At 37.4% G+C, this 14,873-nt stretch overlaps 1 protein-coding gene and 1 long non-coding RNA gene across 5 annotated transcripts in view; one reads left to right on the top strand and one right to left on the bottom strand.

Moving 5' to 3' along the window:
• LOC147910584 (uncharacterized) overlaps positions 1-14,873 on the bottom strand; it is a 232,954-nt gene that overhangs the window by 61,220 nt on the left and 156,861 nt on the right. For 3 of the 4 annotated variants that reach the window (XR_015544210.1, XR_015544209.1, XR_015544207.1), the window contains one exon: positions 8,188-8,309. The exons of the other annotated variant lie outside the window; for it this stretch is intronic. This is a non-coding gene — a long non-coding RNA (uncharacterized LOC147910584). The remainder of the gene's footprint in view (positions 1-8,187; positions 8,310-14,873) is intronic. 4 annotated transcript variants of the gene reach the window in all.
• The window catches only part of LOC105143532 (netrin-1), a 199,545-nt gene that overhangs the window by 53,773 nt on the left and 130,899 nt on the right, over positions 1-14,873 (top strand). The gene's annotated exons all lie outside the window — the stretch shown is intronic.

The raw sequence follows: 14,873 nt of genomic DNA, 5'->3' as shown, positions 1-14,873 counted from the left end.
ATATTATTGTCAAAATGCCATTAAAATAAATCGTATTTAAAAAATGACTTTTCGTAATTATTTTGAAGCTATTTTGACTTCATCAAGATTTGTGTTCTTCTTGAACTGTTTCTCTCATGCAATTAATTATTTACCTAAGTTATTCGTAAACCGTCAGACAATTGAGAGCGGAAGCTTAAACCTTGTTAGCTTCTTCCCATAAATATTATATAGATCCTTCGGATGCATCCGCGTGCGCACTCGATTACGTGTAAGTGCATAAATATGTACTGATTCGTATAATCACAACCCGACCCAGAGACGATTGCATCAATTCGAACGATGTAACGGGGGGAAAAAAAAGGAGAGAGAGCACGATTACATTTTCCACGGATAAACAAATCGATAGGGCGAAATACGATTCCCGGCACGATCCTGTATTTTTAAGAGAGCCACCTGCGAACTGGAATTTACGCGGGTTTCCTTTGAACGAGCGAAAGCCGAGCTACTGAATTAATCGGTGCGAATTTACAGAACGGTGTCGGGTAAAGAGGATTAAATAAGGAGGAGAAAGAAAGAGCTCCTAAGATAACAATATAAAATGTTGTACACGATTTGCAATGTCTTGAAGTGAAAAATGAATGCGCTTCGTCAGACATTTCCGTGCCGTCGCGTCGATAGAATACCATTCATAAATTTAAAACGTTTATTTATTCTTAGTAGACCGTATTGGTGACAGATCGGAGGTGAAAGATTGCTCTGCACGGAGAAAGTGGAGGAAGATGCGTAGGAGCTCGAGTAGTTGATCGGCGGTACAAAATCTACTCATCTCTTTGTGGTATACAATCTAATCTTATGCGATTCAAATTTTATTGTGTCGAAGACTAAAATAGAATTATGGTGAATTCAGTTACTCGCATTATATTGGATTAATTCCTTTACGAGTATATATTATAAAAGTTACTGTATATTAAGTATCTAAATGCGGTGGCATAATATAACTTTGACAATAAAATAATACATTTAAATAAAACGTGAAATAATATATTCTATTAAATAATACAATATCATTATTGGACGTTTAACGGAGGTTTAAAATATTTGCATGATTTTACATTTCATTTTGCTAATTTCATGTATAACAGCTATTAGTATGCACTAATCTAATGTAATGCAAGTGACCGAATTCGCTATCAGATAAAACGCGAGCAAACAACTCGGTAAATACCAGGAAACTATACAAAAGCTTTCACGTATTTGCTTTTCAAATGTCTCTCCCCAAGGATTTTTCTAATTATCAACCATCGGAGAAATCGTTCCCTCGGCGGGCGGTATCGCACGTTCTGGCACACCATGTATAACCCACTTGCATAAGAGCGTGGGCGTCCTCCTCTCTCGAGGAGAAACAGAGGCGTCGAATCGTGTAAGGAATTACACGTACGGTTGTCCTTCTTTCTCTGTCGCATCCAAGATGTTCCATGGTGGGCCATACATACGCATGAACGTGCGGATGTGATGTTCGCATGTGATGTTCGGTCTTATCTGTGTGCACGTTTGTGATGGCGCGCGAGAGACACGGAGAGATAATAATACCGGAAGATGAAGAAAAAAGCAGACTCTTGCCTCCGACGCAGAGCAATCGCGAATTTCTATTTATATCGTGTCACAAAATTAGCGGCTTTTACGCACTTTAGTGCCATCCGTACTCCTCGTGTGGGTGACAAGAAGTACACGCGACATTAATCAGAAAGTTATTCCGTTATAAAAAAAAAAGGTATAAAGGGTAAAGGGCTACACAATTAAAATATCCGTGAAGTCTGCACTTGAAAAACAAACTCAAGTGAAGTTACCATTCATTTTTATGCCTGAATTTTTATAATCAGGAAAAGGATTGTAATTAAGGATTTTATATTTGGCAAGATATACACGGAAAAAAGATATATTAACAGCATTAGCGTAACAGAAGCAGTCTAATTAAAAACAATCTTGTTAATTCAATAACGGTATTAATGAAACAAATGCATCATAAATACGTGCTCTTGCTTTTTTAAATATTCGTATTTGTTATTTGTTTCATTAATACTGTTATTGATTAAACAAAAGATTCTTTTTAATTAGATGCCTGTTATTTAATATTGTTAATGCATAATTTTTTCATGATTTTTTCAGATATAATCATAAGTTTATGTTATAATAAAAAAAAACTTGCTGCAACATTACGCAAGTTTTGAATACAAAAAGTTATCCTGCAGAGAAACTAATTTGAGAGGGATAGTCAAGTTCCTTCGATATATTATGAACTCGCGCATAGTGTGATGGAAATTCCTGATAGCGTCGTCGGGGCCATCGCGTGAGAAAATTCGCAGTGCATATCTCGCGATAATCTATTTAAACGCGCAAAATCGCGCGACACGCCGGCCAGTCGCTTATTCTCCGCCTTTTATCCACGCCGAACATGGCCAATAAAGTACCCGGCGCATTTTTAACGCTGTTACAAGTCGCGAACGTACATCGCGTTCCACGTTTCCGGTCGGCCGAATCGAAACATAGAAATACCCGTTAATACCCGCGGCCGTAAAGATTCCGGCTACGAGCGGGTTGTCATTGCGAAACAATGGCCTGGAAAGCTAGTCGCGGACAAGCGGTTAAAACGCCGCGCAAACACCGTCGATATCGCGGTATTTAATGACGTCTCTATAACGCGACTCTGCGCATACGTATATCTTTTTCTCGGTGCGCGCGAATGTCAGCGAAACGAATGGACGGCGCGCGCGCCTTTCAAGCGTGAAGAGGAAATGTTAGCGGCGGAGGGCCGAAGGCACGGAACAAATTAGGATCGTCTCCCCGACGAGGAGCCGCGCCTTCGTCTCTTACAGCGATCGCCGTTAAGTATGCGCGCTGCCGCATCTAAAGACCGGAACGCACGATTCATTAACTTCGGCTTGGCTCGTCCTAGATGTGATTTATATTCGATCTGTCGTGCGCGGAAGCGCGATGGCGTGGAGGCCTCCGTTTAGACTTCGGTATTTTTCGAAATTATAACAGTAGCTACGCAATATAGCCACTGTAACGATCTTAACAGTCACGCTGCGGTGGAACATTGATATTAGCATCTATGTATTATGTTAGCGAATATTCTATATTAGCGTTTCGAAAGAAAATACGATGGAAAATTGAGATGGCGGTTTTTTGTTACACTGAAAACTTGAGAGTCATCGGTTATTTATTGAAAAGTGGTATTATTCTTTTTTTATCGAACGTAATGTCACAAAGGTAATGCCAGACGCGTCGCATTGATCAGTTATATTTTCTATATTTCTTATAGACTATATTTACTTAATAAAGCTTTTTTTGCTGAATTTTATACATTAATGTGTTAGACTTCTAGCTATCGATCATGTAACTTTTTCCTTTGGGCGAAAATGTGATTTTGTATTTTATTTTTACTTTTCCAAAACCGTGTATATGTAGATATATATATATATATATATATGTAGATATGTATCCACGATGTGTAAATACATGTGTGCCCGCAGCGTGAGTTGGGACCGTCGCTCGGTTCGCTAAACCCAAATGGCTGCGGCTCATAATTAGCCACCCCTGCGGGATACGAAGCGACACATTGCTAACACCAACACCGGCTACTGTAATTCGACAGTGTGTACTGTTTTCGAAACTGTGAAATAAAAGCGGTTTTCCAATGTCGCGATACAAATTCATTGCCTGTCGCGCAAAACGCACGGTGTGTCACGAGCAGGAAGATCGGCAAGAAAGAATAGGGACAGAGACAGGCAGAAGAGGCAGGGAAACCTTGATCGTATTCTGGATGCTTGCGGTGTTGAGACAGGGAGGAAGAATTTAGTGATTCGTCAGGGGCCGTAGAGCTCGTGTCGAAACGCTCGAACACAGGACGGCAACGACGGCCTCCCCATCCACGATGATCGGGCGAAAATAAGCTGCAATTTTCTGGACGAGCGCTCTCGCGCCTGCTCTCGTAATTTGAGCATCGATTCCCGATGCATTGTGTATATTATTTTATGCGAGCAAGCGCACGTGGATACATGTCAGTGATGTGTGCTAGTATGTGAGGTAGGGGTGAGAGAGAGAGAGAGAGGAATATCATGTATATTGTATACATGAGATATATATGAGAGGGGAGGGGGGAGGAAAGTGAGAGGGTGATTGGGAGAGACGCAAAAGGGACGATTCGAGAAATTGTGGGGAGATTAAGCCTGTTATTCGAGGACAACAATGGGTCGATTCACAGTCCAGGAAGGGGACACAGCCTGCAGATGGATAGCAGGTATTACCAGGGCTCTTCCGGACTGTCAGCCATCCCTAAAGCGCATAAACGTTGTTACGTTATTGATAGATTTGGTCAACTGGAAAGCAGCGTGCTTACGGGAAAATTGTATGTGTCAATTTATTAATGGAAGCACCAGGGGTAGATCTTGACTATGCGAGTAGAAATCTAGTAGTAGAATCTAATAGTGATCAAATAATATCTATATCACTAAAACTTTTTAAAAGTTTCTCTTATGTTTTAATCAATAATTCAATTAAAATACATGCACAATGATATCATAATAATTTTGTATTTTTTTACAAACATGGTTTGTGGACTTTTCTGGCTTACTTTTACCAAACGATCTTTAAACTTCAAAACGTTTATATTTAGGGACAGCATGAATGATTTAATCGTTGAATTGATCGGGTCGCAGTAAATCGTTCGCATGCGATGTATCTAATCGAAAAAAAGCTATCAGACGAAAAGAGAGATCCATCCGTCACTCTGTATATCTCGTCTCGTAATCTCTGGCTCCCATACTCACTTATATGATGAAAAAAATTCTTAAAGGCCTGAGACAGCGATAAAGGGCCACATGATGCTAAAGCAAAATTTCTCAATCTCACATCGGAAAAAGAAACTATGCGAGTAGTAGAGATATTTACGATCTTGATTAGAGCCCTTAAGTGTTTTCGGCTTTCGTTCATTGCACTCGTGTCGCTATCGCGTTTTAGGAGGAAAAAAAAGATTCTTCCTCGCGCCTTTCACGTCCAAACTAACAGATCATTACGAGAGACTGTATAAATGAAATGACGCTTTATCTCTATCGTCGTATATTCTAAAGCAATAACCGCGATACGACGCCGAAAAATCGTGTTCGACATCGCGTGATCGATGTTCAAATAACGGAAGATAAAATGTCGCGTATGTTAATCTGATGCTCAAAGCGTTTATCGGAACTATAACTTTACAAAATGTCCCAAAGAACTACTGGATATTAATAGAGACTAAAGTAAGAGGAATGTCTCTTGTTTCAGTATTTTATTTATAAATATTTTTCAAAAATTTGGCAAAATTTTTACGAGAGATTTATATCTCACTCTTTAATTGTATTTTACAATTAAAGGCAATTAATAAAATCTTTCATGATACTAAGAGTTAAGATAATTAATTATTGGAAAAAATTAACTCTTCATATATATACAAATATGACGTATGAATATTAACACACAATACATAAAACATTTTTAAAAATCTCTTCAGTTGTATACAAAAACTGTCATTGGTTATTATATTATAATAATATATCCTTTATTAATATCAATAAGGCAGAAACGTACCTTTCTATTTGAAAAAGTGTTAAACACCGTGAAAATCGCGACTCTTATTGAAGATTAATCGTGAACTAGTCGTTTCATAAAAGACATAGCGAGAAGCAAAGGAGACCGTGCGGATACGCTTTTTACTAGCGGGTGGACCGAGCTGTCGCCCGGTAAAACCTCTAGGTAAAAAATTCAGGACGCCGTCCGGGCTAATGGCCGCGCGATGGTAATTTTCAAATGATTTTTCGCCTCCTTCTATACTCGCCTCTCTCCCTCTTCCCTCCGCATCGCGCTTTTTTACCGCTTTTTATTTCTCCCTCCCGCACCACCAGCGTGCTAAAAGCTAATGCTGCTTCGGCTTTGCGCTTGTACCTCCTTTTTCCGCTTCCTGGCCTTCTCGCGCTGCCACGGCTATCGTGGAGCGGAGCGAATGAAATTAAAAAAAAAAAAAAAAAAATATCGACGCCTCGTATCCGCTCAGTGTTGTATACAAATAAAAGTAGGCGTAACGAGCAACGTATTTCACCGAGGAGGAATCAGACGCATCGACCGTAGGAAATGGACGAAATGAAACGAGTGGCGATTTCGAGATTTTAATGCACTTTCTCGATTCGTTCCGGGATGTATACAGGATGCGGGGAGGTTCGAGATATAATGCAAATACTTCTATCATCTTAATTTTGTTACAGCCTAATTCTTTTGTTGGAGAAGAGTGTCATTTTATAAGTGCTAGATTTTAGATGTGGATAATGTATAAAAATCCCTCTGTGTGTGTGTGTGTGTGTTAATGTATTTTAATAAATTTATTAATATATTTTCATAATTATTAAAATATGATAATATTAATATTAGCACTCTTATATTTTCATAAGAGACATATTGTTACAAATATTAATAATAACGTACAGCTTATCCTACGAGCAGAAAATGTTTATGTATTGTACATAATTTTACATAAATTGGAAGGATCAAATATTTTTAAACAAAGAATGTGTAAAAGTCATTAACAGAATATAAAAGTCATTAACAGAATAAATTTAATTATCCAAACGAAATGCAATCAATTCGTTACGACAATATTTGAGAATCCGTTACAACTTGTGTAAAATCGTTTTATTTAGTTATTCGTCACGAATGAAATTTAACCTATAATCACTAACTACAATATTTACATTTCTTTTGTTATGAAAAAATGTACGTTTTTTCCCTACCTCGAGCCTTCAGATTCAAACAAATCGGTGCACGTATAATTTTCCGTACTTTTGTTCATAGATAGTGCAAAAAAAAATACGATGCGATAAATCATTGTCACTCACGTACGATTGTCGTGGACGGTAGATGGGTCAATTAATTTGCATTTAAAATTGCTGATATATATATGTATATATATATTCAAATCCGTCCAATTAAAACGCACTCTTGTTTCGCTCAGCCGACCGAAATCGCTTCCCGAATTTTCCGCATCGTCTGCGCAGATGAAATGTCCACTACGCTCAATCGAAAACCAGATCCAAGCAATGGAAATGTTCGATCCCGTCGACCGAATGAGAGATGAGCTTCCGTTCGATGTTACTCGATCGTTTGCCATAATCTGGCATCACCCGACATTCGGAGATGAGACTTGAATACGCGGCATCATGATGGCGTATGATGAGAACGAAAGCACGGAACGAAAGCGCATTCCCCGACGAAGATCTGTTTGTGGGGCCATTAGGGATCAGGGCGCATCGTAAATTCATTGATATATTTACTGTGTAAACGCGGCCAACACACTCGAGCGTAGCTACTCGGGTAACGACCAGTCGTTCATATAGGAGAAGGGCTCGCAAAACTCATAACAACCCGATCGGACCCATACCTATCTCCGAGATGATATAATGCAAACAGATTTTACGTCTCGCTTCTATCTCGTGGTTTGTACTTCTTACGCAGCTAAAAGTTATTCCGTCGAAAGTTCTCCGGCCGCGCCCAAATTAATTCAGCGAAGAGAAGTGAATTTCACCACCGATTTATGAATACAATGCAAATAAATTAATTTTCATTGTAAAATACTTTTCATTGCGTGTTTCACGTCTCGAAAATGTCACGTATATCTGTTGTAATCATAAAATGTATTTCTAACGAATCGTGAATAGCACACGATTAGAATGTGAATTAATAGTATCTTTAACAACGCCCGTAAATTTATCGTCAAATAATTTACAGATAATTTATTTTTGGATAGAAAATATCTACAAGTAATAATAAAAAAATATTGATTTTTTTCAGAAATTGTTCACAATTTATATTTGCTATTGAAATGTTGCATTGCCAGACTTTGAAATATATACTTGAGTTAAAAATTACAAATATCTTACAATTTTTTAACAATTGTAAATTCATAAATTCCCATATTTCTGTGTGATAAATTCTTTAAATTCTTAAATAAGCGGCAAATTATAACTTGACGATTTTATGAAAACACATTTGGTTTCCGCGTGACGTAATAATAATTCTTGATATATGCAGTTAATTATTATAAAATCAACACGCTATAGCAGGGACTAATAACGACATTACAAAGTGGTAAATACATTATTTGACGGCAGGAGCACATACCTTGATTGCAGTCGAGGCAGTTTGTCTCTCGAGTTTCCATCCAATTGGTAGGTGCGAATTGCGACCATAAGCGCCCGCGCATTTGCGTGCAAGCCAGATCGAGATGATGGACCGCGTTTACTCTGAAAATTTACGACGCAAACGCTTCGATAAATTTACGGGCATCATACGTTACTCGTGGTTTGTATTTACTAATACGAACACCACCTATACACGGTCGCGATACCTAATATGATGTTCGCTATCACGTAGCTATCATGGAGCACGTGTTCCGCGAAAGAATCTGTAGCATAAATTCTGCGCAAATTTCAGCGATTCGTTAAATAAAAGCAATAGGAATTATTGACAGCCGTCATTTTTTTTTATTCAATACCGTAGCGAGCTGTGTTAAAGTGTCCTTCTCGATCGCTATTTAAAAAACACGGGAAAAAAATACGCGACACGAGATGTTCTGTGAGAAACAGATGAGTGCGCAAATTATCGATTTATGTAAAATAATTTATGGGGGGATAGATTTATTTAATATGAATAGGACATTATTATTTATGAGATGCGTATTACGTACTTTAATACAAACATCAATTATGGATAATTCGTAACGTGACGAAGATATTAACAATTATGATACCAATTTTGCAATTAATTATACTATTACCTGCATGTGATGAATATTTTTAAATAACAAAAAAATTAGATTTACTCTATTTTTTTAGTAACATTTAATTAGATATAGTATATGATGGATTTTAAATACTTTTTTGAAATCATTTGTTAATTATTTATTTTCAATAAAATGAAAAAATATTCTAAAATAAAATTAGACATAAAACGTTTATGAATTCTCCGTCGGTAGTTTATTCTCTCATTAAAAAGTTTTTCGTTTCTTCAGAAAATTATACCGGAGGGAAAAGGATGTTAGCCTGTGGCGTCTAATAAAATTAGAAGAAGCAGGTAGTTGATCGGCGGCAATCGAAATTCGATGACGATCGATCCGACAGGAATGACTGATTTATTACCGGCAATAATGAAACGCCGCTAGCTAACGAAATGAGATAATAATCTGGCGGAAGCAGAAGTGGGGACGTCGGACCGACGACAGATTTGTCTCGCGATTAAAGTTACCGGATGCTGAACCGATAATCCGTCGAGATAACATTATATCGTAGAATTATAGCTCGTCCCTATAGTTCTCATGTCTTCCATGATTTTGTACAAGCAAATAAAATAATTACGCAGGAATGTTACCTTCTTATAGAATTTTCGGTTAAATTAGAGAAAATTCGAAAGAAAAATGTTTGTTTCTATATAAGATAAAAAAAAATTATATATAAACGAAAAACGGACGATAGCTTCTTGATCTTAAATCATTCCATTATTTTTTTCTTCTTTTATTCTGCATATATTTATAATATTCAAAATATAAAATATTTTACGGAGAGAGTTTCTGTCTAATTTTTCAACGCCTCTTCTGGACGTTGCTTTCCAAAACATCTATTCGTCCTCCTCTCATTTCCACACACGTCGCACGACGATGGTGACGGCGACGTTTGACTTCCTTCCATCACGTACCTTCCGGTCGTGTACCTCGGTCGACGGTGTAACCGAGTACAGAGCGTCCACGTAATCCGATCACGTAATCGTCCATCGCTCTTCCCAGTCTATCGAAATCACGGCTCGGTCCGATGTTCTCGGGCGTGGTAACTCTGGAGATTCAGGATCTCTCTAGCTGAGCGAATCGAGTAACTGGGAGGGTCAAAATTTGCCAGTCTCCCCATCGTAAGTACCCCCCGGGGACAAATATGCGCTCTCGTCAGAACGCCCCTTTCTATCCCTCCGTCCCGTTTTGCGAGTAGCTTGCGCGCCGTTTTCGCTAATTTCCCGGTGCGATCGCCCTTACACACGCATTCTGATTTCACCCCTGCGGCCACTTCTCGTCTCGATGAGGGAAAGTGAACGAGCATCGGGTTTACGTTCGCTTCTCGGGGTGATATCTCGAAAGGAAAGCCACCCATTCGTTTCTATGCAGGAACCATTAACGATCATCTTCTTCTCTAAAATGATACTCGCACGGAAAGAGCAATTTTGCTAAAGGATCTAAAAATTTAGATAGATACTGAAAATAGTTTAGTTGAACCATTAAAATAATTATGTAGAAAAACTTAAGCGTGACGAGCAATTCTGCAAAATGTTTTGACATCCTAGGAACCTGCATTTTAAGTGTCTTACATAATTATTTTGATAATCCAACAAAATTTATTTCCAGAACTGTATCTGGCGAAACTTTTAGATACTCAGCAAAACTGTTCTTTCCATGCATACATATATTAAGCAATTCTTTGTATAAAAACTTTGTATAATTAATATCATAAAATTAAGAATTTTTAATTTTTGTGGATACATAAGTTATGCCATTATCAATATTTATAAATGCAAATATAGAAATGCGACATATTATAACTTATAAAAAAAAATTAATAAAATAAAATTTTTTATCAACTTGATATAAATTCATTATTTAACATACATATACATTTTCTTGTAATCTCTATTACGCACATAAAATAAATGATATGAGGAAAGTATATCTCATATGCCTCGAAGAAAGTTATTTAATGTACTTTTTATGTTTCTTTTTTATACGGGCAACTTCTCAAATTATTTACTCCGATTTCGTTCCCTTTCTACGTATCAATATCCTCTAAGGGAAAGCTAAACGATATTGTTATAAAAAAAACTATAAGTTATCCACAATTTTCCCAAGAGTATTTCTTCGCATGCTGCTGCTCGAACTTCCGTAAGAGTTTCTTTGATTGTCACGATTCTCGGAGGATCAAAGGAGCCTTCGTATTTCCAATATAGGAAATTTCAGGGCGTTTCAGATTTCTTTTTCTTATTTACAGATCGCCTGATTGATATTACTTCGATTTATCTTCAATGATAATTTAATTTACTATATTACATTTTTCTTATTACATCTTTAACATTAAATTTATCTTTATAACTAATATTAAATCGAAATTCTTTAATTTCGATTAAAGAATAAGCTTTATTTAATCTTTTTAATTAACCTAATGTTGTACAAAAAACGAATACAAAATTCCTTCAATTTTCCAATTTATGCATATAGATAAATGATATAATTTGTTTAACACTTCAAAATGTTTTCTCTAAAATTAATCGAAAAATCCGGATATTAAAAGAATTTTAATGCGTGGATATGAAATGCCATTATCTGTGCACATTATTATCACATCATTGCACATCGGGAAAGCGACATGGAATTCAGAGCAGATTTGCGCACGAAATTTTTGCACCACAAGAAGAGAATCCTTGGTCGAAAAGAGTTTTCGAGGGAGGACTTGAGATATTTCAAATACCCGACAAATTTTACGGCCCACCCCGAGGGGGCTTTACGAGCGGCTATGAAAGATCAAGCGAGCCGATGCTGACTCGAACGAAGGATATTTATTATCCCGAGTATGTGCTACGTGTGTATATATTAATCCACCACACCGATCGGCTATGCGTATGTGCAGTAAATGTTATGTATGTAGCTTGGCGTATGTACACCTAGTTGCGTAGGAAGGAGGACAAACATCGGACGCGTGTCTTATAACATATTAGAACCTGCAGTCTAATATACTCACTCATCCTTTGACTCCTCCCTTTCTCGGCGATTGCCGATTCCTTTCGGACGACCTTCACTTCTTTCAGGGGGTGAGAGAGAGAGAGAGAGAGAGAGAGAGAGAGAGAGAGAGAGAGAGATGGGAGAATGAGAATTATATCATTAAATTCTTTTTATAGACAAGTTTTCTTTTGGTCGAAAAGTTTCTTTCGTATCTTCTTTTTGAGGTATTTCTAGAATTAATTGGAAAATTGTTAAAAAATATTTTATGGACGAAACAGTAATATTTTTCCAACATGCATATATTTGTATTTACATTTTACGGCGTTGAATTTTTTTCGTGGATTTATATTTAACACAAAAATATTTTTATGTATGTATGCATATTGTATTTCGTTGTTTTTTATGTAAATGCATTATATAGTACAATTTTTAAAATAAAACTGATATCACACACACACACACACACACAGTCACGAGAAAAGTTCAGCTACTTTGAAAATTGAAATCTAAAATTGATATTTCTTTCATTTTATATTTTTTCTGCTGTCACGCCTGTATTAAAGTAACGCATTATCGTTGAAATGTTACGAAAAAAGAGACGAGAAGAGATAATCTTCTTTTTTTTTTTTTTTTTTTTTTTTTTATTAAACTGATGGCATATAATTTTTTATAAATAATCATGACAATTTTGGTGGCTTTAAAGAAAATGTTACACGTCAATATTGTTCATGTACATCTTACTTTATAGTTCATATGTGTTGCAAATGTTGCAACGATAAGATGGATCGGTCTCCCGAATATTGCCTGAAATCAGATTTAATTAATTCCAACCGTACGTATATTACGCAGACTCATGTAAACACGCGGTCGCATATTCGGCAGTACACACATTCGCCCACATCCGTATACACACATTTGCATTCTGTCATGTACCATGGCGAATTCAGCGATCTAATATCCTCACTCATCCTTTGACTTCTCCCGTCGAGAGACGCTTCAATGCCTTTCAAGGAGAGCCTTTGCTTTAGAAAACCCACACATCTTCCAAGTGTATAAAAATATACCAACGTTTTTGGAGGCTATTAAAAGATAATCGATCAAAAATCCTTTTCTGATAAAATCCTTTTCTGACGAAATTTCACAATTTCCAGCAAGTAACGTCTAAAACGTTGGGAAACGAGCAGATTTACGAACGTTATCCGAATTACAATTCGATCAAGATTCGACCACGACTAGGAGAGAGCTCCCGCAGGATAACACGCTGCACATAGTACATAGGGAAAGGGAACGCGGGGGAGAAGAGGGGAGGGGGGGGGGCAAGTAAATACATACGGCTTATAACGTATTAGACCCTGCGGTCTAATATACTCACTCATCCTTCGGCAGTCCCATCCCACGGGGATCCTAGATTGCTTTCGAAGTCCCGCGCGTCGGCACCTGTGCACAACGAGCAACTCGCGAAATAAAAGCTTTATTACTTGCTTGGTCAATAAAGCTAGGCGCGTGAAAGCTCATTACATCGTATTCATTGTATATGAAGCGACGACGAAACACAAGTTTGCGAATCTCAGTCGCAGAAAATGATAGGGTGATTTATTATCTTTGTAGCGAATTAAGGAGATTGACCTGATTTCCCTTCTGCTACATTTAACGTTCGCATATGTAGTTAAAATATTCTATCGTTCCTAAATTTATTGGAGAAGATCTTATAAAAAAAATTGACTGAAATTTGACGAGAATTTTCTGCACACACTGCATATATATTTGGCAAGTGTTTCACGTATACATTAATAAAACACCGTGTTCCCATAATTATTAAACCACGCGATCTAATATACTCGCTCATCCTTCGGTTTTACCCCGAGGGAATCCTCGACTACTCTCAGCCGTCCTTCACACCTACACGTACGAACACCTGTTTCCTGCGGGAGAGGCATACGAGGCATAACTACACGATCTACCGCAATATGGTCAACAGAAAGATGCGAAATAAAAACTTTATTGCCCGGCTGGGCAATAAACTTCATCGCGAGGTCAGAGATTCACGTTTCGCGCGCCGGTGGTTGCGCTTCGTTGTCGGACGATTAGGGTGATTCCTTGTAGCGCTTGCGTGTAATGACGATTAATAAATTTCCCGATAATAACTAGGTGTTACAAAGGTTGCGTGGATGCTTAATTGTAATCGGGTGGTACGGGCTGTACCACCCGTAATATTGTATTACAAACTGCATTATGAATTGTAATTAGGATTATTTTAATAATTTCAGTCTCCGACGATATTTTTTAATACTTTACTTACTTACTTTTACTTATTTTTATAATAAAATGTACATCCTTTGTATCAATTTATAAAATCGCTTAAAGAGCTTCCAATGTATAATATCTTTCCAAGGATTTTGTTAAGTATTGAGAATACCCAGTTAAACCGTCGCCTCAAAGAAAAGATGTAAAACATTTTCAACTAAAAAAATACATATGTTATGAAAAACTACTGTCCATACGTTGTTACTATTGAAAATTAATATTGACAATTCGTAGAATATCTTCATTTGTTTTTCAGCAAGTTAAAAAGAGACTAGAAAAAGTTGGACGTTTCTCTTATTTGCTTAGAGTGCAGTTAGAATTGTTATGTGAGAATACAGAGGAATCGAGAGAAACATGAATGGCATAAACGCATGACTAAATATCGCGGGTTACCTTTGTTGCACTCGTCGCATCGATTCCGCACCACCGGCAGGATCGCCATTTTCACGCTTGGGGAAGCACACGCAGTCAGTCTCACATATCCGTCGTAACGAAATCGCATAAAGGATACACACGTATCGAGCGTACGGTTTCACGAGACGGATAATTTGCCGTAATTGCAAAACGGAAAATTACAGTTCGAAATGTGCCGAGCTCAGATTACTGCCCACCAGTTCGGGCGCAATTACGGAATAATCAATCGCCGAGCGCGTATCACGTTTCGTATTCATTAGCCAAATGGAATCTCGCTAACAAATGAGAAAACAAACATAATCTCGATTTACCCACGTTTTAGAAGAGCATGAAGAGAGGA

This window comes from Acromyrmex echinatior, chromosome 2 (assembly GCF_024713525.1).
Source record: "Acromyrmex echinatior isolate Ae372 chromosome 2, ASM2471352v2, whole genome shotgun sequence".
In the NCBI taxonomy this organism is placed as follows: domain Eukaryota; kingdom Metazoa; phylum Arthropoda; class Insecta; order Hymenoptera; family Formicidae; genus Acromyrmex; species Acromyrmex echinatior.
The sequence above is the reverse complement of the archived record's forward strand: the minus strand, read 5'-3'. Positions and strand labels throughout refer to the sequence as shown.